General features: G+C 48.7%; 1 long non-coding RNA gene across 1 annotated transcript; it reads right to left on the bottom strand.

Annotated features, from left to right (window-relative positions):
- Positions 1 to 8,968: 8,968 nt before the first annotated feature.
- Positions 8,969 to 17,150, bottom strand: LOC138102781 (uncharacterized). The gene is made up of 3 exons (XR_011147540.1): positions 16,167 to 17,150; positions 13,784 to 14,006; positions 8,969 to 10,760 (listed from the first exon to the last, which is right to left on the bottom strand). It is a non-coding gene; the product is annotated as an uncharacterized lncRNA (long non-coding RNA).
- Positions 17,151 to 23,519: the final 6,369 nt, after the last annotated feature.

The raw sequence follows: 23,519 nt of genomic DNA, 5'->3' as shown, positions 1-23,519 counted from the left end.
GAGAGAAACCTGGGAAAATTTCAGAGCCCTTCCATAGATCTCTCTCTCCTCCTCCTTGGAGCTGGGATGGGGTGGTGGGCCCACCTCCACGGCCAAGGCCTCGGTGGAAATTCCTCCCAATGTATTTTGATGTTGAAACAGTCCAGCAGAGAGAAAAGAAAAAAAACCAAAGTCCCAGGAAAAACAAAAGTTCAACTCTCCGTCTCTCTCCAGAGAAAAAAAAAGGAGCTGAAAAACTGGCCAAAAGCAAGCTGGGGGCCTTCCCCACTCTCGCTCTGCTGCCGCAGCTGGAAAAAAGTCTCTATCTCTGTGTGACCTTGAACAAGCTGCAAACTGCTTTGAAGAAGTTTTGCTCAGGTTTTCCGCCCCCCTCTCAGGCTCAGTTTAAAGGCACAGAAAGGCACAAAATTAATTTCTGGGCATGGGGCAGCGATAGGGGATACACATCACAAAGTCACCCCAAGACAGGTACAATAACCAATAGGGAGACCTTGAGGGAGTGGCCAAGGCTAAGGGCAGAGGGGAGCAGGAAGGGGAACATGGCATCACAAAAAGCAGTGGGTTAACAGGCTACCAAAAAGCAGAGGTTAAATGATTTGCTAAGAAGCTGTTTGTTAAAAACAATGCATACAGCTTGCTCAAGATTATTGTGCCTACCAAAGCAGGATGAGAAGATAGAAGACTATTGATAAAGGGAAGGAATCTTGATCTTCTTGACCAAAGATCCTGTTTTCGAACCTAAAACTAACTTTAACCAGCCTTGAAGTTTGGACTTGGGCCAGGGACATAAAAAGCATGCGCAGGGAAGCAAGGTGAAAAGTTCAGAATGAGGAAGACCGTTTACTTCATCTGAGGAAGACCCTTATTTCATCCCAGAGACCCCTGCCCACGACCACCAGACAACACTGCGCAAGCACAACGCAGATGAAAATAACTTTTGGGCATATTATAATACGAGGCGAGGCTAGGCAGGGCTAGGTAATGAATATGTATAGGCACATTGGGAAACTTAATGAATGGAGGGGTTTTCAGCCACTGGGAGCTGGCAGAAGGGGGTTTTACCCCTCACGTGCCAACACAAAGAAGCCTGGAGGTCAACGCTGAAACCCCTCTGGAAGGCAGCACTCAGGGCCCATCACACAATGAAAAAGGGATAGAGCTCCTCACCCAAAAGGGGCTATATCTTTCTGTCGCTGTTAAACAGGCACGCAGGCAAAGGCAAAGAAGAGAGGGGGCTCTCTGTATGTGTTCCACACAGGTTTATTTCCATGAAACAACAGGGACGAAGAGGCCGATTGGTGGGAGGGTCCAGGGATCTTATACTGGGTACAGAATAGGTAGAGAAAGGGATCTCAGCCAATGGGATAGAGACAAGCAGTGGGATTGACAGGAAGGGAACCAATGGGAACAATACATAGGAGGGACTCGGGGAAGGATCCAATGGGGCGTCGAGGAACAAAGAACTTTCTAGAACTAATACATATTAAAGAAGGAAAATGAATATACATAACTTCATACATAAAACAAGGAGACAAAATATTAACCAATCAGGGGAAAACACGCAAAAGGCAAAACAAGGGAATCATGGGTTCTCACCATGACTGCAAAGTTACATGCTAAACTTGGGTTGCTAACCACCACAGCTGGTTGTCTGAGTTCTCCTCAGGAGAAAGAGTAGCTGCAGCCACCTGCACCACTACATCTCCCCATTTTTTTGTTTTTAAAAGAGACTGGGTTGTGTTAGCAACAAGAAAATTTTTGAAGTAACTTAATACAAAATTTATGAGAAAGAAAATTAATATAAACTAAATAATGGATTTAACAATAGAAGCCCCCCACCCTGACAACCCAAAGTTCAAAATAGGTCCTTTGTTCAGTATTCTGACTCCTGCTGGATTCTTCTCAGTCCTTCTTTGACCTCCTGGAGGGAGGCATGGATCGGCTGACTGTTTTGCGGTATGTCTCGGGGCGATCCATGCCGAGGCTGGTATTGGCATCCAGGAGACCACCAGGGACAGGAGCAGAAGACTGCTGGACATATTTGGTGTCTGGTGTTTGGGGTAAGCTTCTCTAGGGAAACATAGACATAACGTTACTAAAGTACATAACAAAAGGAAATTACAAAATTCGATATAAATCAGAATAAACTCGACACATCCCATTCTGATGCCCCCTTTTTGGAAGAAAGATTAACTGAAATAGGATAGAAAACAGGGTAAGATCTGGGGAGACACCACAGGTGTCCTGACTTATCCATTCGAAGTTTTGTTTGCAGTTTTGGTGACAGGATGGTGTGTCTGTTTCTATGGTGGACATCCGTGCTGTTTTGCGTTGTCTTCGTTTCCAAGCAGTGGTAGTCTGGTCTTTTGACTGCACCCTGTGCATCTTGGTTGGCGTTGTGTCCACAGGAACGGTGTTTGCTGGGCTGGTGAGGTTTGCTGCTTCTTCTACGATGTTCTCGCAGCCCTTTGAGAACAGTCTGAGTCCTACAGCCTGGCTTTTGCTACCCCCCCCCTCTTATTCTGCTTCTCATGCAGCACGGGGGTGGAATTTGCTGGCAAGGCTGGGGCTGAGGTAAAAGACATTACGTGGGTGGAGTTCTCGCAGCTAGGGGAGCAGAGCCGCGGCAGAGGCGACTTGGCAGCCTCAGTGCATTCGCCGAACAGTGGCGGGGGGGGAAGGGCATGGCTTAGCAGTGCCGCGGCAGTGAAGGAGTGACGGGGGCAGCTGGGGCAGAACGTCTCCCCAGGAGCCGGCTCCAGTCTGCTGCCACAGCGGGCAAAGCTAAGTCCACCAAGTTGAAAACGACAACAAACTGTCCCTTCAACTCCCGCGCCACGTGGGCAGCTAGGGCGAGCGGCAGCAAGCGGCCGAGCAGGGCTCGGTCCCAGGCTAGCAGCGTGGCTGGCTTGGGCGTGCCCCCACCTCGGTGGGGGGAGGCAGCTAGAAATTAGCCGGTGGCAGGTCGCGAAAGGGAAGAAAAGCAGCCGGGGCGCAGAGCTGATGCTTAGCGGCAGGTTGAACTTGGCGGGAGCGACTGGTCCGGCACAGGGCTCGGAGCAGGCGGGCGCGAACGCTTCGCAACCTCGCCTCACAAGCAGGTATGGGCGCTGCGTTTTTGCAGTACTTCTCGCAACGCTTTGCTCTTTAGCAGGCACAGCTGCAGCCTCACTATGGCTGGGCAGTGAAGGGAAGGATACTAAGGCAGTGCACGCAGAGGTGCCGCTGTCCCTGAGCGTCTTGGAGTCTCCCTGGCTGCTACCACCCCTACTCTTGGTCTCGACTGCGTGGGAATGTGAGGTGGATTGGGTTTCATGGGCAGGACTACCGATGGAGGGCACAGGGATACAGGAGGGAGAGGCAGGGTCCGCGGCTAGGAAGGGATTCCCGGCAGAGGGGGAAGGGCCCGACACAACACGTATTAACGCGTGGGGGGGGGCGCCAGAGACGGAAGAGGGATGACTCGTGGTAACATAAGCGGGAGCAGGTGGGGGAGGGGGACTGCGCGCAGGCGAAAAGCCCGCCACCGTGGCCGTGGGCGCCACGTGGTGTCCGCCATCTTGGATGAGGGCAGTGGAGGCGGCAGAATTGAAAATAAACGTAGCAGCTGGGATAGCGGGACTGATTCTGCTGCCACCACGATCTTGGAACAATTTTAACGTGGAAGAAACTGGGGAAATGGGTACAGGGAAGAGGTTTGGGGTAGGACCCGGGGTGGCCTGGCCAGCACCAGCATGGGCAGGGAACAAAGGAGATCGGGAGAGAACAGGCAGACGGTAGCGGACCTGTGCACTTTGGCAGAATTCATCTCCCGGGTTCCCTTGAAGCGGGGCAGAGGGAACAGGGATGCAGGGAGAGGGAAACGGTGAAGGGTTTTTTAAACTGGGGTTAACATTTCCCAACCGTTTCATAAAACTATCAATAGCTTTTGCTAGCTTGTAAAGCAAAGTACTTTTTCCCGACATAAATAACCATCGCACGAAGCGCTTTAAATACTCAACTAACCACTGCTTAAATAACCACTGAACAAAATGTTTTAAACCTTCCCTGGTATAATAATAATTTTTTTGAACAAGGACTTTTAGAACAGGGAGAAAACTCCTCGTAGAAGACGAGAGAACGCTGGCCCCATCTCTCTCTCTTCCCAACCTTCAAGATAAAAGGCAATTAACAGAAAAGGATACAAAAGTGACCCATATTACTAAGATAAACAGAATTGCCCAATCAAAATTTATAAAGAAATGACATTTATTATGCGACCGAAATATCGGTTTCAAAAGCCACGATCGAGAAAAGCAGCTCCGAGCCCGGGGGTCGGAGCTGGGTGAACACGCATAGATCTGATCTCTATCGCATCAGACCTCCCAAGTTCACGACTGCTGCTTCAGCTGGTCCCTTCTTATACAGTTTTTGGGTAGAGTCCGAATTAATTCTATTCTTCTCGTATTCATGAAGTTTTCTTGTCCCGGAGTTGGGCTGCACAAAGCCTTTCCTGGGTCTGATGAATTGTCCATCCTGGGTGATGAGTGGGCCATTTCTGGTGATGGATGGGCCATCTCTGGTTCCTGGAACAGTTATTTTTAGTTCCTGGAATGTCCGATGCGATGTAGATATCAGAGTGTGGTGATCAAGTTGTCATGGTGCAAATGTCCCGGTGATAAGATCCAACCCCACCTAGGTGGAATCCTCACTTATTGTGAAAGAAATACTTTTAGTGTTGTGAAATTTTTCCTATCAGCCAGGCTGGTGAAGGGATTTTGAAACTCGGTCTCAGTAGGGTCTGATTACATTCCAGTTTTATACATAATAGCACGAATTGCATACTTTATTTATAACATTACTTTAGAGGTTAAATAAAAGTCTCGAGGGTGGTCCACCGACTTAAGACTAGTCTTCTCTTTCCCCAGAAAGTTGTTGGTCTCCCCCGCCAAGCCCCTGATAGAGCTTTCTTTAATACTTTCATTACAGAGGTGTCCCCGCTCTGCCTTAGGGCTGTTCCCAAAAGGACATTGTTTGCGTTTGTTCAGGGGTGTGCTAGTTTGAAAACAAACCAGTGGGAGGCACCAAGTCAGAATAACAATTTAATGGAAATTAAAGAAAAGGAAAAGAAAGTAAAACACTGACAGAGTCAAGATACAACCTGAGTCCCTGTTAGGCAGGGTGGTGGTAGCAGTCTGGTAGAATGGTGGCTGCAGTCCTCTGAAGTGGTGATCCTGTAGTAGAAGGGGTCTGCTCTTCCTTAGAAAGTCCAGTGGTGGCTGTGTAGCTCCTGTCCTCTGGAAATCCAGTGGGAAGAGTGTCTCTGGTGTTCAGAGTCCCAGATTATATCCACGATGGGATGCTTGGTTCCTCCCTCTGGGTGGAGCATCTCACAATAGGGTAATGAGTCATGAGGCCAAGTGTTGATTAGGCTCATTAACAGAAGATGGTCCGGAGGGAGTTATCTCTGAGTCATGCAGCAGGACAATGATGGGCCATTAACAGCAAGATAGTCTGGGGGGAGGAGGCAAGGAAACACTGCCTCACCTGATTTCAACGGCTCATGAGGATGGTAATAGAATACACCTCAACCCAGGACAAGGGGACACCCGGGGGAAATAGAGAAACACCCAATGACTAAAAGCCTTAGAAAACTTAATCCCACCTGCTTCCAGGGAATCCCAACTTGGTTAAAAACCTTCCTCTAGTGCAGCGAAAAGTAACACAAAATTAGCGCAAAAGGCTGCACTTAACTTCATCCTCAACCGCAGCAAAATGAAAAACTTACAATATACCACCCAGGGGACCCCACAAAAAATTTTAGATACTCACACACACGAAAGATAGGTCCCTGGAATGAAAAACTGCTGCTGGAGTCCTTCGCCATATGACCGGTCCTTGAGCTGAGGTTTGGTCTCCTCCCGGAGCACCACTGCTAAAACGCAGCGTGTTTCTACAGAAGGGGTGGCTATCCCAAGGCACGAGATCCCTCGATGACTGAGAGCCGCCTTAGGTACAGCAGGGTCTCTCCCCCTTGAGAAGTCCCTGCTCTGCTCGGGCACCACTTGGAGGGGTTTTCAGCCACTGGGAGCTGGCAGAAGGGGGTTTTACCCCTCGCGTGCCGACACAAAGAAGCCTGGAGGTCAACGCTGAAACCCCTCTGGAAGGCGGCACTCAGTGCCCATCACACAATGAAAAAGGGGTAGAGCTCCTCACCCAAAAGGGGCTATGTCCGTTTCTCGCACTTTCACGTGTCGGAGGAAAATAACTTTAAGGGATGGGACTATGCAATTACACTAATTTATTGTTTAAAATAACAAACGCATCAGCCAAGGCGTGAGATTTTACAACACATACGAGTAATGGCGACTAGTCACAAGATTTAGGGTTACATCGTAATTTATAACTTTCTAATCCAATAGATACTTAAAACGACACTTTGTTTTAGATTAATGACCTATCACCTGTGGCACTTCTCACTGCAATGCAGCTATGTCTTGACCAATAACTTCTCATGTCACGTACACACAGTTGTCTCTCTTATATAATCTACTTTCTTAACTTAAACTATATAAAATCACACTATTATATTTTAAAACCCTTCACCAAAACACCCAGTGTACAATTTTATTTATAATGATAGGAACACAAGTTTGTAATCCTGTTGCTTAAAGTCCACAAATCTTTGTCAATTAAGCCAGACCTAGTCTCTTCCAGGGTTGTAAATCAAAGCCTCCTTTAATTGCAGGAGTTTCTACTCCTCTGTCTCCCACAGGGCTATATCTTTCTGTCACTGTTAAACAGGCATGCAGGCGAAGGCAAAGAAGTAAAGAGAGGGGGCTCTCCATATGTGTTCCACACAAGTTTATTTCCATGAAACGACAGGGACGAAGAGGCCGATTGGTGGGAGGGTCCAGGGATCTTATACTGGGTACAGAATAGGTAGAGAAAGGGATCTCAGCCAATGGGATAGAGACAAGCAGTGGGATTGACAGGAAGGGAACCAATGGGAACAACACATAGGAGGGACTCAGGGAAGGATCCAATGGGGTGTCGAGGAACAAAGAACTTTCTAGAACTAATACATATTAAAGAAGGAAAATGAATATACATAACTTCATACATAAAACAAGGAGACAAAATATTAAGCAATCAGCGGAAAGTATGTAAAAGGCAAAACAAGGGAATCATGGGTTCTCACCATGACTGCAAAGTTACATGCAAAACTTGGGTTGCTAACCACCACAGCTGGTTGAGTTCTCCTCAGGTGAAAGAGTAGCTGCAGCCACCTGCACCACTACAAATGAATATGTAGCGTGTAACTCGATATATACCAAGCCGAATGCAGCTGTGTCCTGGGTTGAGGTGTATTCTATTACCATCCTCATGAGCCGTTGAAATCAGGTGGGGCAGTGTTTCCTTGCCTCCTCCCCCCAGACTATCTTGCTGTTAATGGCCCATCATTGTCCTGCTGCATGACTCAGAGATAACTCCCTCCGGACCATCTTCTGTTAATGAGCCTAATCAACACTTGGCCTCATGACTCATTACCCTATTGCGAGATGCTCCACCCAGAGGGAGGAACCAAGCATCCCATCGTGGATATAATCTGGGACTCTGAACACCAGAGACACTCTTCCCACTGGATTTCCAGAGGACAGGAGCTACACAGCCACCACTGGACTTTCTAAGGAAGAGCAGACCCCTTCTACTACAGGATCACCACTTCAGAGGACTGCAGCCACCATTCTGCCAGACTGCTACCACCACCCTGCCTAACAGGGACTCAGGTTGTATCTTGACTCTGTCAGTGTTTTACTTTCTTTTCCTTTTCTTTAATTTCCATTAAATTGTTATTCTGACTTGGTGCCTCCCACTGGTTTGTTTTCAAACTAGTACAAGCTGTCGGCACGCATGACTTTGGGGGAATTATCCCCCATGTGTCCCAGCACTGGAATAAACATACCTACTTTACTACTTATTCCAGTAGTGAAGTCTTTTCTGCATATCACTACTTCTAAAGAAAAAATAAGGGATTTGTCCCTGAAAGATGCAGTATGACACAATGTATACTGCACTCTCAGATGCAGCAGAGCAAGTTAATTGCTCCTTTGTCTTGGGGATGGTTTTTTCATCCCATGCCGTTTTTGTTTTGTGTCCGGGGTGGTCGCTGCCACCTCCCCGGGAGTATCGTGATGGGTGAGAGCCACCCCAGGATCTCCTGCAAGAGTTGGGGGCAGGGATGGTTCTCTCTTCCGGTGGGGCTATTGGTTCAACGGCCACGCAGCGCGGTGTCTCTGACCGGAGGTACTGTTGCCTTGTGGTTTTTGCCTGTTTCTTTTTGTTTCTTTTCCTTTGGCACTGTGATAGGGCTTATTGGCTTGCTTCTCGGGAGCTCAAAGCCAGTATGTGCCACGCCAGGACCCGGGAGCGGGAGCACCCCATCCCCTCCGGGGGCCGCCCCTTCTGTGCAGCCTGACCCAAGGATCAGCCATCGCCGGTGAGCTACCCAGGGGAGCGATTCTCCGCTCAGCCCCGCAGTTCTCTGCCGCTGCTTCAGGGCTTCTTGCTACACTGTAACCCAACACCCGGACATCCCGCTGCTTCGGACACAGCCCCGGAGCTTCTGCTACCTTTTGTTTACCACTCCTGGGTGTGCCGACATCTGCTGTTTCCAGCTTGCTGCTTCCGAGGTTCCCTGCTGCAGTCCATTCAGTTTACCGAGCAGCACTGAGACCATCTGCTTCCTGTGATTTGCAAAGGTGTATTGGGTCTGACTGAGGTAAAGTTCGCAGCCTTTACAGTACTGTGCTTTGCATTGGTAGCTGGATGGGTGTTGATAACAGACCAGCGTTTTGGCTACTGCCGAGCAGCGCTGTCCCTCTAACATTCCTTCCCCTAACACTGTCCCTGGCTTGTTTCCACGAGCTCTGAAATGTCCTCAGTCAGAGGAAATGCAGCGTTATTTCTGTGACGTCTTTCTGGACTGGCTTAGAAGAAAAGCGCTGGCTGGGTGCGCGTGCTGGTTCCTCTAAGGAGGAGGCACTTCAGGGACCCGATGGTCTGGGCTCGCATTACTCCAGAGGCAAAGGAAAAGAGAGGGGCTTTTGGTCTGACGCCTAACAGGTTTATTGTCAGAAGTTTAGCAACCAGAACATGGCAATGATCATAATGGTGCTGGGAGGCTTTTGCCCTCAGTTTTATAGGGGTTTGAAAACCGTGGGGAAAGGGGAAAATAAACCAATGAGTTACAAGCCAGGGGGAGGATACAATTCAACAAGAACCAATGAGGGAAACCGGGAGATGGGAGTTATAACAAAGAACCCATGAACAACCAAGTAAGAAAGAATTTTCCCGAAGGGGAGAGGCAGTTTGGACTTGGGCGCAGCCCAGGTGGACGTGGCTTAGGTCTCTGTGCCGCCCATCGACTCTCCCTCATTGTCACTGTCCTGGGTGGGGAATCCTCCCCATGGGAGAGCCCTGAATTGATTGACATTCCCCTGCCCCAGCCCAGCAGTGGGCTGGGTCACAGCAACAATTCCCCCGTTTTTACTATATTGAAATGAGGGAGAGGACTTAAGGGATTTTAAAACCAAACACTTAAAAATGAGATGGGCAAGTAAAATTAACAACACCATAAACAAAACCCATAGTGTCCTTGATAATGGAAGGAATCCGGCTGCTGGAGCTCCTGGTGGACAAAAGAGAACTGGAGGCGGAAAAGAGGCTTGAAAACCAGTTGCTGCCCTCTGCACGCAGGCTGTCTACTTGGGGTGCGAATTTCTTTAATTTCAGCATGGGTGGACTTGCTATTTGACGAAAGGTCCATGCAGCAAAGTCCTTCAAATTCATCGCAGCCGTGGCCGTGGGTGAGGAGAAGGAAAACTATAGCAGCTCGATCTTGTAATGTCACCTGCATTTTTTTTCTTCCTTAGCTAAAGGTCAGCTGAGGGCAGAGGATGTGGCTTGGGCATTTTTCCCTAGCCAGCAAGAAATCTGCTCAAGTTCTCCAAGGGCCTTAGCTGCCGCCACCCACGGCAAGAAAATTGACAAGACAACTCTTTCAGAGTGAGGCCAATTAGTGACCGAATTATCACAATCATCAGGGATTTTGTGAATAAATTGTTTTGATCTAGCCTGATTAGCCAAATTATGCCACTTGAGAATTTGAGCTCTGTCTGGGGTGAAGGTGGCCAGATGCCCCAGAGTGCAGGGACCTCCTGTGAGAAATGGTGGGATTCCATTCCACGCCCGGTCCCCACAGATTAAAAATAACCCTTCTGGCAACTCCTTGTTGTGACTGATGAAGTTGGAAAATGACAAGGCCATATTGTGACACCAGTCCTGAGATTTATAGATTTTATTGAAAGGGCTGACTGGGAATTGGTGTCTTGGCTTACTGTAGCGTGAGTTAAAACAATAGGCTGCCTCAGCGGACCCCTGGAGATGTAGTTCTCGGGGCTCCTGTATGGCTGTTGGAAGTTTCTACATCCACCGGTCCCAGCGGTGGGGCTGGAGGATGTGGGTGTCATGGGTATAGGCAAAAAACTCTTGGGTGTGCAAGGGAATGCCAATAAGGCAGGTAGACATTGGGTCATTTGCCCCGCCCATGTCCAAGCATATCCCCGTTTGATTGAGGGCTTGGGCCAGCATTACCCACACGTTGTTTTGTGGCTGCGGTATGATCCATGCCTTGCCTCGTTGGTGGTGGCACAGGAGGAGCTGCAGCAGCAGGTGGGACAGCAGCAGGTAGGAGGTCATCATGCGGTCAAGGGTGGTAGCTTTAAGAAAAGTATAACACAAATACAATTAACTTAAATAACAATGGCTCCTGTGGACTCCCCCTCTTTCAAAAAAAACCTGAGGGATCATTTTTGGGAAGGGAAACACATTAGGAAGTCTGGGGAGGGTTTGTCTTTTGGGCCTGGAAGAGAAGTCTTTTTTCTAGGTGGTTTGGTTTTTCTCCTTTTCCAGGCTGTGGCAGCATCTTTATTCTGTTTGGCATCTGTCGGTGGTTTCAAGAAAGGTTTGATCCACTTCTCAGGGATCCATTTTGGACCTTCTGGGGTGGAAACACACCCGTAGCCTCTACCCCAGGTGACCAGGAGGTAAGGACAACGTATTTGCAAAGTGTCAGGATCCTTAATTAGGACCTCAGGTCTCTCAGTCAGTTTATGTTTAGCAGAGTTTGTAAAGTGTCTCATGATAGGAGGGTTAGGTTCTTCATAGGAACAGTTTAAAAAGTTTAACATGAACAATGTTTTAGCAAGTCTTAGGATGGGGGAAGCAATTTCATTGCCGCCCCTTTGTTGTTCCAACAGTTTTTTCAGTGTTTGATGTTTCCTCTCTACGATGGATTGGCCTGTGGGTGAGTGAGGGATGCCAGAAATGTGTTCCACACCCCACTTGCTCATGAATCTGTTCAGTTCTGCGGAGATGTACGCAGGGCCATTGTCAGTTTTAATTTTCTTTGGTGTCCCCAACACAGCGAAGGCCTGTACTAGGTGGTTGATAACATCTTTGGCCTTCTCTCCATGGTGGGCTGAGGCAAAGGTCGCACCAGAAAAGGTATCCACAGAAACATGAATATATTTTTGGTGACCAAATTGGGGGAAGTGGGTGACATCTGTTTGCCATACCTGACAACTGCTCAGCCCTTGGGGGTTAACCCCTTGGCCTAATGATGGAAGCTGGTGTTTTTGGCAGTTGGGGCATGTTGCCACAATGGCTTTCGCCTGGTCTCTAGTGAGGTGGAGCATTCGAATGAGAGCTGGAGCATTCTGATGGAACATTGCATGGTTCAGCTGGGCTTGCTGGAATCTGTTAGGCAGATTCGCTAACTCGATTGGCATTGCTCAAGCATCTGCTCTCCTGTTCCTTTCTGCAATAAATCCTGGCAGGTCAGTGTGTGATCTCACAGGCATGACATAGAATGGTTGCTTTCTGTGGGAGATCAGTTGAATCAATTTTGAAAGCAAATTGTGAATTTTTGGGTTTGCAACCTCCTTTAGTAAGGCTCTCTGTCCTGGAAACTACACCTGCAACATAGGCTGAATCAGTTATCAAATTAAATGGTTCACTGAACCGCTCAAATGCTCTGACCACAGCTGCAATTTCTGCCACTTGTGGGGATCCTTCGACTACCTGCACATCAGACTCCCACTTCTGAGTGCGAGGATCCCTCCAAGTGATTACAGACTTGTAGGAACCTCCGGAGCCATCTGAAAAGATTGTCAGGGCATCTAAGAGTTTTCGGCTTTGAATTTCTTTTGGAATCAGTTTGAAGACAGAATTAACCAGTTTGTGTTTTGGGTTGTGTATAGAAATTTGGCCTGGGTAGTTGTCCAGGGTGAATTGGAGGTGCTCATTGTTTTGTATCAGGTGGTCAAGCGACTTGGTTGCCAGTGGTAGATAGATGCATGTGAAATCACACCCTGCAAGGGTGCAGAGGTGGGATCTAGCTTTCATCACCAACTGAGCTATGAGCTCCTGTGGCATTGTGACACTTTTGGATGGTTGGTGCGAGAGGAAAACCCACTCGATCAACAGAGGATCACGCTGCACCTCGTCCCATTGAAATATCAGCCTGTGGAGGTATGCTATTTCCCCTAATACACAATAAATTGAAAAGGCAGACCTGGGGCGCATCAGTGTGCCTGCCGGGACAACAGCACTTCCGGTACCTTACAGATGGATTGTCTCGCCTCCTCTGTTAGATGCCTAGGTGACTTGAGGTCATCTTTCTCTCGCAGAAGGTTGAATAGAGGAGCGAAATCTTCTGTCGTCAGCCCTAGGAGCGGCCTCACCCAATTTATGGACCCACAGAGCTGGTGGAGTTCCTGCAAGGTCTTAGGGTCATCATTAATTTTTATTTGTTGGGGAACCACAGTCTGTTCATAGATTTTTAGTTCAAGGTATTTAAATGGAGAGGTTTTCTGGACCTTTTCAGCCTGGATCTCAAATCCATTTGCCTCTAAGGCCTCGATTACCTTCCCCAATGTCCAGTCTAAATACTGTTGGTTAGGAGCACACACCAAAATATCATCCATGTAGTGGAGCACCACAGCCTTTGCTGCCAACTTTCTGATGAGGGACAGAATGCAAGCCACATACCACTGGCAGATGGTGCACGAGTTCTTCATGCCTTGCGGCAGAACTTGCCAGTGCTAGCGCTTCATGGGGCCTCTTGGTTGATGGAAGGTACCGAGAAGGCAAACCGAGGTGCATCGTCTGGGTGTAGTGAGATCTGGAAGAAGCAGTCCTTGATATCAATGACTGCTACCTTCCACTGCCTAGGGAGCAGAGAAGGTAAAGGCATTCTGGGCTGCAGGGGTCCCATGTCCTCAGTGACTGCATTTATTTTCCGCAGGTTGTGGAGGAGGCGCCACTTGTCTTTCCATGGCTTTTTGATTACAAATACTGGGGAATTCCAAGGGCTCTTTGAGGGTTCAATGTTCCCCTTTTTCAATTGCTCCTCTACGAGTGCAGTGAGTGCCTTTAATTTGTGTCTGTTCAGGGGCCACTGATTCTCCCAGACAAATTTGACAGTTTTCCAATTTAATTTCTGGGTTGGGTGCTCCGCAGTGGCCCCTATTAAAAATCCTGGGGTTTAGATGGAATTTCGACCCGAGCCCCCCCCCCCCCCCCCCCCCCCACTGGGACATGAGATCTCTGCCCCACAATGTGAACCCAGACTTAATAACAAATGGGCGGACTGATGCTATCTGTCCCTCTGGACCCTCGATGTGGACAATATCCGTGCTTCTCTGGGCAGATATCAACCCCCCCACACCTGTCACAATACCTTCTGCCAGCTGCAACTCCCAGTGTGACGGCCAATCATTGGAGGAAATGACTGTCACATCTGCTCCTGTGTCCATCATTCCTGCCAGGCTAATGTCCAAGCCTTGGCAAGACAGTTTGCAGCCAAGAATAGATTTGTCTTACCCAACCACCTCAGTCCAGAAGACAGAGGGGTTACAGTTCTGCAGAGGACTGCTGGGCATGAGGATGACTTGAGCAACAACCTGGTTAGCAGCAAGGAAAAAGAGCGGGTTAATACACTGGATGTTAATACTGAAAACCCCTTGTGACCCCACTTGTACAATTTCAGGTGTTACACAGATGTCAGATGGTGCATGTACAGCATCTCCCAATACAAACAATATACAGTCTCTCAGGTTCTCGAAACTCACGATGACTCTTTGGGGTGTCACTGAGTCTATTTAGGTTTCGGTGGGTGATAGTCTTTCTGGTTGCAGCTTTTTGATTTTTATCTCCGCTCGGGGCTACAAATCCGCACTGTCTCTTAAGTTTTTTGTCTGCATCCCAATGCAGGCAGGTGATGTCATTTGCCCTGGGGAGACAGCTCGGAAGTTCTGGTTAATTGGAGCCGGGGCTCTGCAATTCCAGGCTAAGTGCCCTGGTTTGCCACACCTGTGACAGACCCAATTAGCATTTCTTTTGTCCTGAGGTGCTGTTGCATCAGCGGCGGCTGCAGTTCCTATTAAATTCCCCCTCGTTTTTAAATTTGGCTGGTTAATTGGAACTAATGTTGTGCAAGCACGAATCATTTGGTTTAGGGTTGGTGGAGGATCGAATAGAAGACCCAAAATCACTCTTTTACAAGCTTCATTGGCATTAGTCTTTGCAATTTGTGTTATATGTTCCTTTGTTTTCGGATCTTCTACTTGTCTCTCCACCACAAGCCTCAGTTCATCCACAAAATCAATAAATGGCTCATTTTGCAGTTGCTGAATCTCTGTATAATTCAGTTGAGGTGCTAATTTAGGGGGCATCATTAAAAACACTTGTTCTGCTGCTTGATTTATGGCATTCAGGACCGGCTCTGGTGTATTTTGAGCCTGGTTCTGTGGCTTGGCTAATAACCCCTCACCGGTAAGGTGATCAATAGAAACCCCTGCATTGTTTGGATCCTGCAGTAAAATTGGGAGGACCTCTCTCAGTTGCTTTCTCCAACCTTCTTCCCACATTTGAAACTCGGATGGGGAAAGCAAGCAGGAGGAAATGCTTTTGAGGTCGTCCGGCACCATCACTGTAGTGGTGAGGGTTATCCTCAGGAGGTTCTTTAAATACTGACTCTCCCTCCCAAATTCTTTCTGGGCTTTTCAAAGCTCTTTGAGCCCAGAAGGATCAAAAGGTTTCCATGTGGGATTATTGCCTGCTCTGTCATAGGTAACAGGAGCGGTGAAGGGATGGGGGGGCTCCCGGACCCGATTTCAAGATGGCGTCGCTTCCGGTTTCTACCCCGTGGGAACCAGAAGGGGAGGCGTGGGAACCAGGAAGTCCTCCACAGTGGGCAGGAGTGGAGGACAAGGAGGTGTGGTCGACAGGATGGGCGGGGATTCCCGATGCAGGGGGTGATACCTGACGTGTGGGAGGAACCCAAAGACGTCATTTCTGGGGGCGGAGATAGGAAAGGGTTGGGGGGGAGGGGGGAGAAAGGGATTGTGGGAAGAAGAGGGGGAAGAACGGACTGTGCCATGTGGTCTCCACCATTTTGTAGACACGTGGAGTGGGGGGGGATAATGGCAAACAGCACTTAGAACAGTTTTCTGGACTTACAACCAGGGAAGAGGGCAAAGGATACTGGGTTTGGGAAGAGGTTGAGGCAGCCTGGCCAGGGCTATCTCGACAGGGTGGCTAAGAAGACCGAGAGGGGTCAGGGAGAAGGTAGCAGCCCTGTGCCTTTGGGCATTTTACCCCATTCGGTTTTTCCAACGAAGGGGACATGGGGAGAGGGGCAGGAGGGGAGGAAGGGGGGATACGGGGAGAACTGGGGAGAACTTTGGGCTTTTCTTTTACTTCCTGGTTCATTTTGTGCAAGTCCCGAAGGACTAGAACTAGAGGAAAGAATTTTTCTCCAGAGATATCTCCTCTCCGCTTTAAATCAGCAATATTATCTCCTACAGCCTGCCAGAAAGCAGGCAATTTTAAATTTGCAGGAGAGGTCTGAGGAAAGTAAAAGAAGAGCCAGCGAACGAACTGTTTAAACAAACTCTTTGAAAATTTAAACCCACTAACTTCAAGGGATTTTGCAACTTGGAGATAAACCTCTCTTTGGTGTTGAGAAAGTTTTGAACCCATAGCTTTCTCAACACTTTTTCCACCCGCCACCTGCAAAAGGAAAAAAGAAACAAAAAATCTCAGGGACCAGGGATACTCACACAAGTTTCAGTTCAGCACAAATCAGCACAAATTCACAGTTACAGGCGTCCAGTCCTGGATCCAAAAAACACGGGTGGGGTCCTCCGGGGCTAGGCTGTTCTCCAAGTTCGGGAGTTGGCAGCCTTCTCTCGGCATACGTGTCTTAAAACAGATGGTGCTGCAGCGAGAGGTGTCAGCAGCTCCAAGTTGTTTACTCTCGCTGTCCACTGACAGCAAGGACGTCACGGGAACCCACACGCGTGAGCTCCACGTCTGGGTGCCAAACTAACGCTGTCCCTGGCTTGTTTCCACGAGCTCTGAAATGTCCTCAGTCAGAGGAAATGCAGCGTTATTTCTGTGCCGTCTTTCTGGACCGGCTTAGAAGAAAAGCATTGGCTGGGGGCGCGTGCTGGTTCCTCTAAGGAGGAGGCACTTCAGGGACCCGATGGTCTGGGCTCGCATTACTCCAGAGGCAAAGGAAAAGAGAGGGGCTTTTGGTCTGACGCCTAACAGGTTTATTGTCAGAAGTTTAGCAACCAGAACATGGCAATGATCATAATGGTGCTGGGAGGCTTTTGCCCTCAGTTTTATAGGGGGGTTGAAAACCGTGGGGAAAGGGGAAAACAACCAATGAGTTACAAGCCAGGGGGAGGATACAATTCAACAAGAACCAATGAGGGAAACCGGGAGATGGGAGTTATAACAAAGAACCCATGAACAACCAAGTAAGAAAGAATTTTCCCGAAGGGGGGAGGCAGTTTGGACTTGGGCGCAGCCCAGGTGGACGTGGCTTAGGTCTCTGTGCCGCCCATCGACTCTCCCTCATTGTCACTGTCCTGGGTGGGGAATCCTCCCCATGGGAGAGCCCTGAATTGATTGACATTCCCCTGCCCCAGCCCAGCAGTGGGCTGGGTCACAGCAACATTCCCCCACCAAAAGGGATGGGAGTGGGCAAGATCCTGGGAGGGGACACAACCAGGCCAGCTGACCCAAATTAGCCAAAGGGATATTCCATACCATATGACGTCAACTCAGATACATAAGCTAAGGGAGAGGGGAGGAAGGGGAGGCATTCGTGAGTTTTCAATGTTTGCCTTCCGGAGGAACTGTTACGCATGCTGAAGCCTTGCTTCTCAGGAAGTGTCCGAACATCTCTGCTGATGGGAAGTAGAGACTGACTTTTTTCATCTTTGGCTCTTGCGTGCGCAAATCTCTGCTTCTTTCTTTTACTGTAATAAAACTGCCTTATCTCATCCTGCTGGTTGTACTCCATCTTATTCTCTCCCCTGTCCCAGCGGGAAAGGGGGTGATAGATTGACTTAGTGGGCACCTGGCATCCAGCCAGGGTCAACCTGCTGGGCTGGAAACTTGACAGAAGCCACTTGGCTAGTCAATACTAGGGGATCTGCTAACCACCCTGGACCGGCCCAAACTAAGCCCTTAGACACTGTGGAGCCATTCTCTCTCTCTTCCGCCAGCTGAGATGCATGAAAAGGCAGCTGAACTCACGCCACAGGACCCCTGCAGCCACAGGGGAATCATTGCACATGCCCTTGCTGGCTGGGAGCCAACAGCGCCCCTGCTGGCTGTGACCGTAACTACACCAAAGGGGAAAGTGCCTAACAGCCAAGAGAAGGCTATTGTTGGGTTTCTGATTTTGTTTGTTGTTGCTGCCATTGTTGTTGTTTGTTTGCCTTGTTATACATACATACATACATACATACATATATATATATTAGTAAAGAACTGTTATTCCTTTTCCCATATCTTTGCCTGAAAGCCCCGTAATTTTAAAGTTATATTAATTTGGAGGGAAGGGGGGTCATATTTTCCATTCCAAGGGAGGTTCCCACCTTCCTTAGCAGATACCTGTCTTTCAAACCAAGACACTCCTTCCAGCAGCAAAAATTAAAGCAGCCTTAAGAGTCAAAAGCCACAGCATTTGGAGCTGAGACATGGCTGTGTGATCAAGATTTCTGAATCCCATTCTGCCCTCTGACACAAAGGCACAACTCGTGCATCTGCAGCACAGTTAATGCAGCATTCCCTAGCCAGGGTCCTCCAAGTGCTTCTCAAACATTAGCCAAAACTCAGTGTAACAATCTCCATTGAAAGATTGAGAGTGAGGCTCAGCTGTACTCAGCACCATCACATGACAGTTTGGTTGAAAACCAAGGCTCCAAGACCAGAAGACAGCCTTACCTCTGAAACCAAACCCTGTTCTCTACCATTGCCCCATGAACATGTCTATGCAACTGAGACTGCCCCATAGCTGGGTTTTCAGCTACTGCTGGCCAAAGCTGTTCTCCATGGTAACAGGCACAGTAAATGTTCCCTGTTGCTTTCTGCATCTATAAATGCCTTGGGAAGACCCCACCAGTCTGGCTGAAGGAAGAGGCCAACTGGCCCCCCTCCACCACCAAACTAATCACATGAGCATCTCATTCATCTGGGTGAGCTTCTCAGCCATTTTGGGACGATCAGGTCTGTGTTTGTGTCCACAGTGGTCCATGCCAAGGAAGTGAGCAATCTGCATGTCTCATTCACCACTGTCTATTGCAGAACAAGAGCAGTCATGTCACACACTAGCCTGGGATTCAGGCACAGGGTCTACTCCAGAATCTTCCTGCCAGAGCTTTCTGGTTGTCTCTGGAAACTGCCATTTCTTCCCCTCCTACCGTCTGCTCAGGTATCCACACAATTAAAGTTAAGCATGAAGAAAGAGCTGCTCTTCCTGCTCTATTCTGGCAGTGTTTTTCTGGGACAGATGTAAAAGTCTAACATGTAGTCTCATCTCATCAAGCTGCATTCTCTCCCAAAAGAAGGAAAGGTATTTACAGAAGCAGTTTACAGGCCCTGAAAGCTAACTTATCTGTGGAAATCCAGCTAGAGCACTGTAATTCCCAGGTGGCAGTGTATGACTGCCCAGCACCACTCATAACAGAAAAAACTCTTCAGTCCTACTCCAAACTTGCAGTAGGATGGAGGGGTTTCCAGCCACTGGGAGCTGGCAGAAGGGGGTTTTACCCCTCGCATGCCAACACAAAGAAGCCCAGAGGTCAACGCTGAAACCCCTCTGGAAGGCGGCACTCAGTGCCCAACACACAATGAAAACGGGTTAGAGCGCCTCACCCAAAAGGGGCTATAGAGAGAGGGGGCTCTCCATATGTGTTCCACGCAGGTTTATTCCCGTGAAAAGACGGGGACGAAGAGGCCAATTGGTGGGAGGGTCCAGGGATCTTATACTGGGTACAGAATAGATGGGGAAAGGGATCTCAGCCAGTGGGATAGAGACAAGCAGGTGGGATTGACAGGAAGGGAACCAATGGGAACAACACATAGGAGGGACTCAGGGAAGGATCCAATGGGGTGTCGAGGAACAAGGAACTTTCTAGAACTAATACATATTAAAGAAGGAAAATGAATATACATAACTTCATGCATAAAACAAGGAGACAAAATATTAAGCAATCAGCGGAAAGTATGTAAAAGGGAAAACAAGGGAATCATGGGTTCTCACCATGACTGCAAAGTTACATGCTAAACTTGGGTTGCTAACCACCACAGCTGGTTGTCTGAGTTCTCCTCCGGACAAAGAGTAGCTGCAGCCACCTGCACCGCTACAGTAGGACCTCCACATCATGTAAAAGGTTATCCAGGCCCTGAGGGAAGAGTTGCTTACCAGTTGGATAGAGATGCTGCAGGATCCCATTGTCCACAGTGTGAAGATCCTTCATGTTAAAAGAAGGGAAGAAATAGATGCAGAGAAACTTCTTTGGTGGTGTGGTTTAATCCCAGCCAGCAACTAAGCCCCTGTCTTGGTTTGAAAGACAGGTGTCTGCTAAGGAAGGCAGAAGCCTCCCTTGGAATGGCAGATGCAACCCCTTTCCCTCCGAGTTAATATAATTTTGAAATTAAGGGGCTTTTAGGCAAAGATATGGGAAATAGGAATAACAGTTCTTTACTATTATATATCTATATGCATATAACCAGTCAAACAAACAACAATAACTATGGCAGTAACAGCAAACAATCACAAACCCAGTCTCAGCCTTCTCGGTTGTCAGGCCCTTTCCCCTTGGGTGCAGTTTCGGTCTCAGCCAGTAGGGGTGCTGGCGGTTCCCAGTGAGCAGGGCAGGTGCGATGGTTCCCATGCGGCTGCAGGGGACGCTCCGGAGCGAGCTTGGGGAGCACGCGGCACTGGTGCCCTGAGATCCTGGGAAGGGATGGAACAAAAAAGCTTCGCAAACCCCTGGGCAGCTGACCCCGGTGTCTGGCTGGACCCTCGGGAACAGCAGGCTGGGACAGCAGGCTGGAACGGCAGGGACGAGCACAAATCCCTGGTGGCAGACGCGATGTATCCAAACAGGGAACCCCCCGGAGGTCTGGGCAGGCAGGGCGAGCAGGGCTACAACATAGCGAAGGCTCGAATCAACGGCGGGTCAGGGCAGCCGCAGCCCGGCTCCAAGCAGGGCAGGGAAGGCGGGCTTTGGGATCCCGGGGCTTTCTACAGCAGAAGGAAAAAAGCGGCCGAAGAAAACAGCCTCCCTCTGTGTCCAAATGCTGGACACCGAACTGCCCACACATCCAGGTGAAACAAAAGAGTAGCCAGATGCGCCCCACTCTATAGCCAGCTCTTTTGTTTTTTTAAGTACCCAGCCATTCGTCCTCCTAGCAACACGTATGGGGGAAATTCCTTTAACAGGAAAAAAAAAAAACAGGAGAGCTCCTAAAACCCCAACATCCCCATACAGCTACTTGCTCACTCCCCCCCTCCCCCCACTGCAATGGGGGAAAGAGAATCAGAAGGGCAAAAGTGAGAAAACTCATGGGTTAAGATAAGGACAGATTAATAACTGAAATAAAATATAATGATAATAATATTTTCTAATTAAAAGGAAAATAACAGAGAAAGGGAGAGAGGAATAAAAACCAAGACAAGTGATGCAAATGGAAACAATTGCTCACAACCAACCGCCCCATGCCCAGCCAGTACCTGAACAGCAGTCCTGCAACAACCTCCCCCCTAGTTTTATTGCTGAGCATGATGCCATATGATATGGGATAACCCTTTGGTCAGTTGGGGTCAGCTGTCCTGGCTGTGTCCCCTCCCAACTTCTTGTGCACCCTCAGCCTACTTGCTGACAGGGCAGTATGAAAAGCAGAAAAGGCTTTGGCTCTGTGTAAGCCCTGCTCAACTATAACTAAAACAACCCTGAATTATCAACACTATTTCCATCATAAACCCAAAACAGAGCCCCATACCAGCTACTATGAAGAAAATTGATTCTATCCCAGCCAAAACCAGCACATGCATGAAGAGTCCTTCCTGAGTGTCAACACCCATGAAGACCACTCTCCTTCCTGAGGCAGCAAAAAATGAATTAATGAGAGCAGGAATCCCACCTGAGTCATGCGGTTACCCACACTAGTGCAGATTCAAGTCATGATCTGGAGCACTGACTCCTTTCCAACCCACACTCAAAAGCAACCTGTAGTGGTTTGGTCCAAAATACTCATTACTTACTTATTTACCTTCTGTGAGATACGAATTAGGAGAAATGCAAAGCAGGCACAAAACTTGAAAGAATATAAAGAAGTTTATTAACAGACCTAAAAGGAAGGGAAAAAAATCAGACCAAACCTTCAGAACACTTCTCCTCCCCCCACCTTTCTCCCTTCTCCCACTGACTATCTAAAAAGACAACCCTTGAGATTTTCAGTCAGTTTACCACTTCTATAATAACCTTGTTCAGTTCACTTAGGGAGAGGAGTCTCTCTTGCTCATGCTATGGAGCTTCAATGCTTCATGGCTTCAATGTCACAACGAGACAGCCACCCGGGTTGGTTCTCTGCTTGCATGGGAGGGTCCCTTCCCCTGACTTACAGCTTTCCCCACAACTGCTTTCGAGGGTCCAATCTTGAACTACTGGGGTACCATTTTAAGGTTGAGCTGTTCAGAAACAAAGGTTCTTTTCACCCATCTCTGGGAGCATCTTCATCTCTAGGAATAGAGGCTCTCCTCCTTCCCCGGGAGCAAAGGGGCCTCATCAAATTACAGCTACTGTCATTTGCTTATTTCAGCACAAGTACTTCTGCTCACAATTACAGTTTGAATGCTCCAACCCCCCATGCTTTCATGAAATTACGACGGGTACTCTGATATATCATAGTCCATGACCACCATATCTTTACAACAGAATTTCAGCTTCTAAGCATCCCCTCTTTTTCCTCCCTCAGGGTTTCAGCTCTTCCTTCTTCACTGACTTTGGTGCCTCTATGGTGTTTTTTTCACCTTCCCTCTTCCTCAGACTGGGAAGAGGATTGATGTCTGCAGGTTTCATCTGTTCTGGAGGAAACTTACAGCACTAAAAAAGGGTTAATGTCACCCAGGCCCTGCAGCTGCAATTCACTTATTGCTGTTGGTCACATGATCTTTTCTGGGCAGCAGGCAGGTTGTACCGGTTTGGCAGGTTCAGCTGAATCTTCGGCTGCACTGGAGGGGGGGAAGGGGGGGAGCCGGGCCGCCACCTGCATGGAGCGGGGCTGCAGGTGGAACAGGGCTGCATGGCTCCAGGATGGCTGTGTCCCAGCCTGGCCCAGGCTGAGCAGGGCCCAGTCCAGCCCCGCTGGGCCGCACAGGCCCCCCCCAGTTACCTGTCCCAAGGCCAGAAGCAAGAGAGAGCTTTCCCGGGGTTTGTTCATTCTTAAATGTGGACCACAGAGGCATGTCAAGCTCTTTAAGTGGCTTAAAAAGTTGTCAGTATTCAAACTAACCAGTTGATAGGTTCTGTCAGGTCATAAAGGAAGCTGTAAGCACCTCTTTGCAAGAGAATCACTTCCGTAGCTATGCTAACCCATGACACAACCCAAAATTAAAATCACCATCTGGTTGTAAATGAGTTTGAATATATGGAGTGGCCAGCCCTGTTTCTGAGCCTACAAGCGCCTTCCACACTAAATCCACTAGCACAACCTCATTATTTATTGTTGACCTCTGACATGCCACCCCAGCAGAAAGACCAGGTTCAACAGGCCAAAAAGCAGACAGGTACCGACTTGTACTGCCACAGGACTTAGGAAGGTGCTGTGAAAAGCAGACAAACCCTTGCCAAAGGCCCTGCAACCCCACTGTAAAACACAAGGCAGTATTTGGCTGCTGACAGGTATGGGCTAAGTGGAAGCCACGAGTTCTGGACTCTGACTTTAAACACAATCCTGGTGGGTTTTCATATGCAGAAAAGAGAAGGCAAAAATGTGATGTGCTGCATGGTGGCAGTAGGGAGATCAGCTTGGAAGCAGTAGAGGTGGGCATGGTGGGGCTGGGAGATTGCAAGGTGGTACAGGAAACTCAGCTTGTTCTCATAGGGCAG

Source organism: Aphelocoma coerulescens (genome assembly GCF_041296385.1).
Source record: "Aphelocoma coerulescens isolate FSJ_1873_10779 chromosome W unlocalized genomic scaffold, UR_Acoe_1.0 ChrW_unloc_scaf_1, whole genome shotgun sequence".
Classification (NCBI taxonomy): Eukaryota; Metazoa; Chordata; class Aves; order Passeriformes; family Corvidae; genus Aphelocoma; species Aphelocoma coerulescens.
Note: the sequence above shows the minus strand (reverse complement) of the source record. Positions and strands in the feature narration are given on the sequence as shown.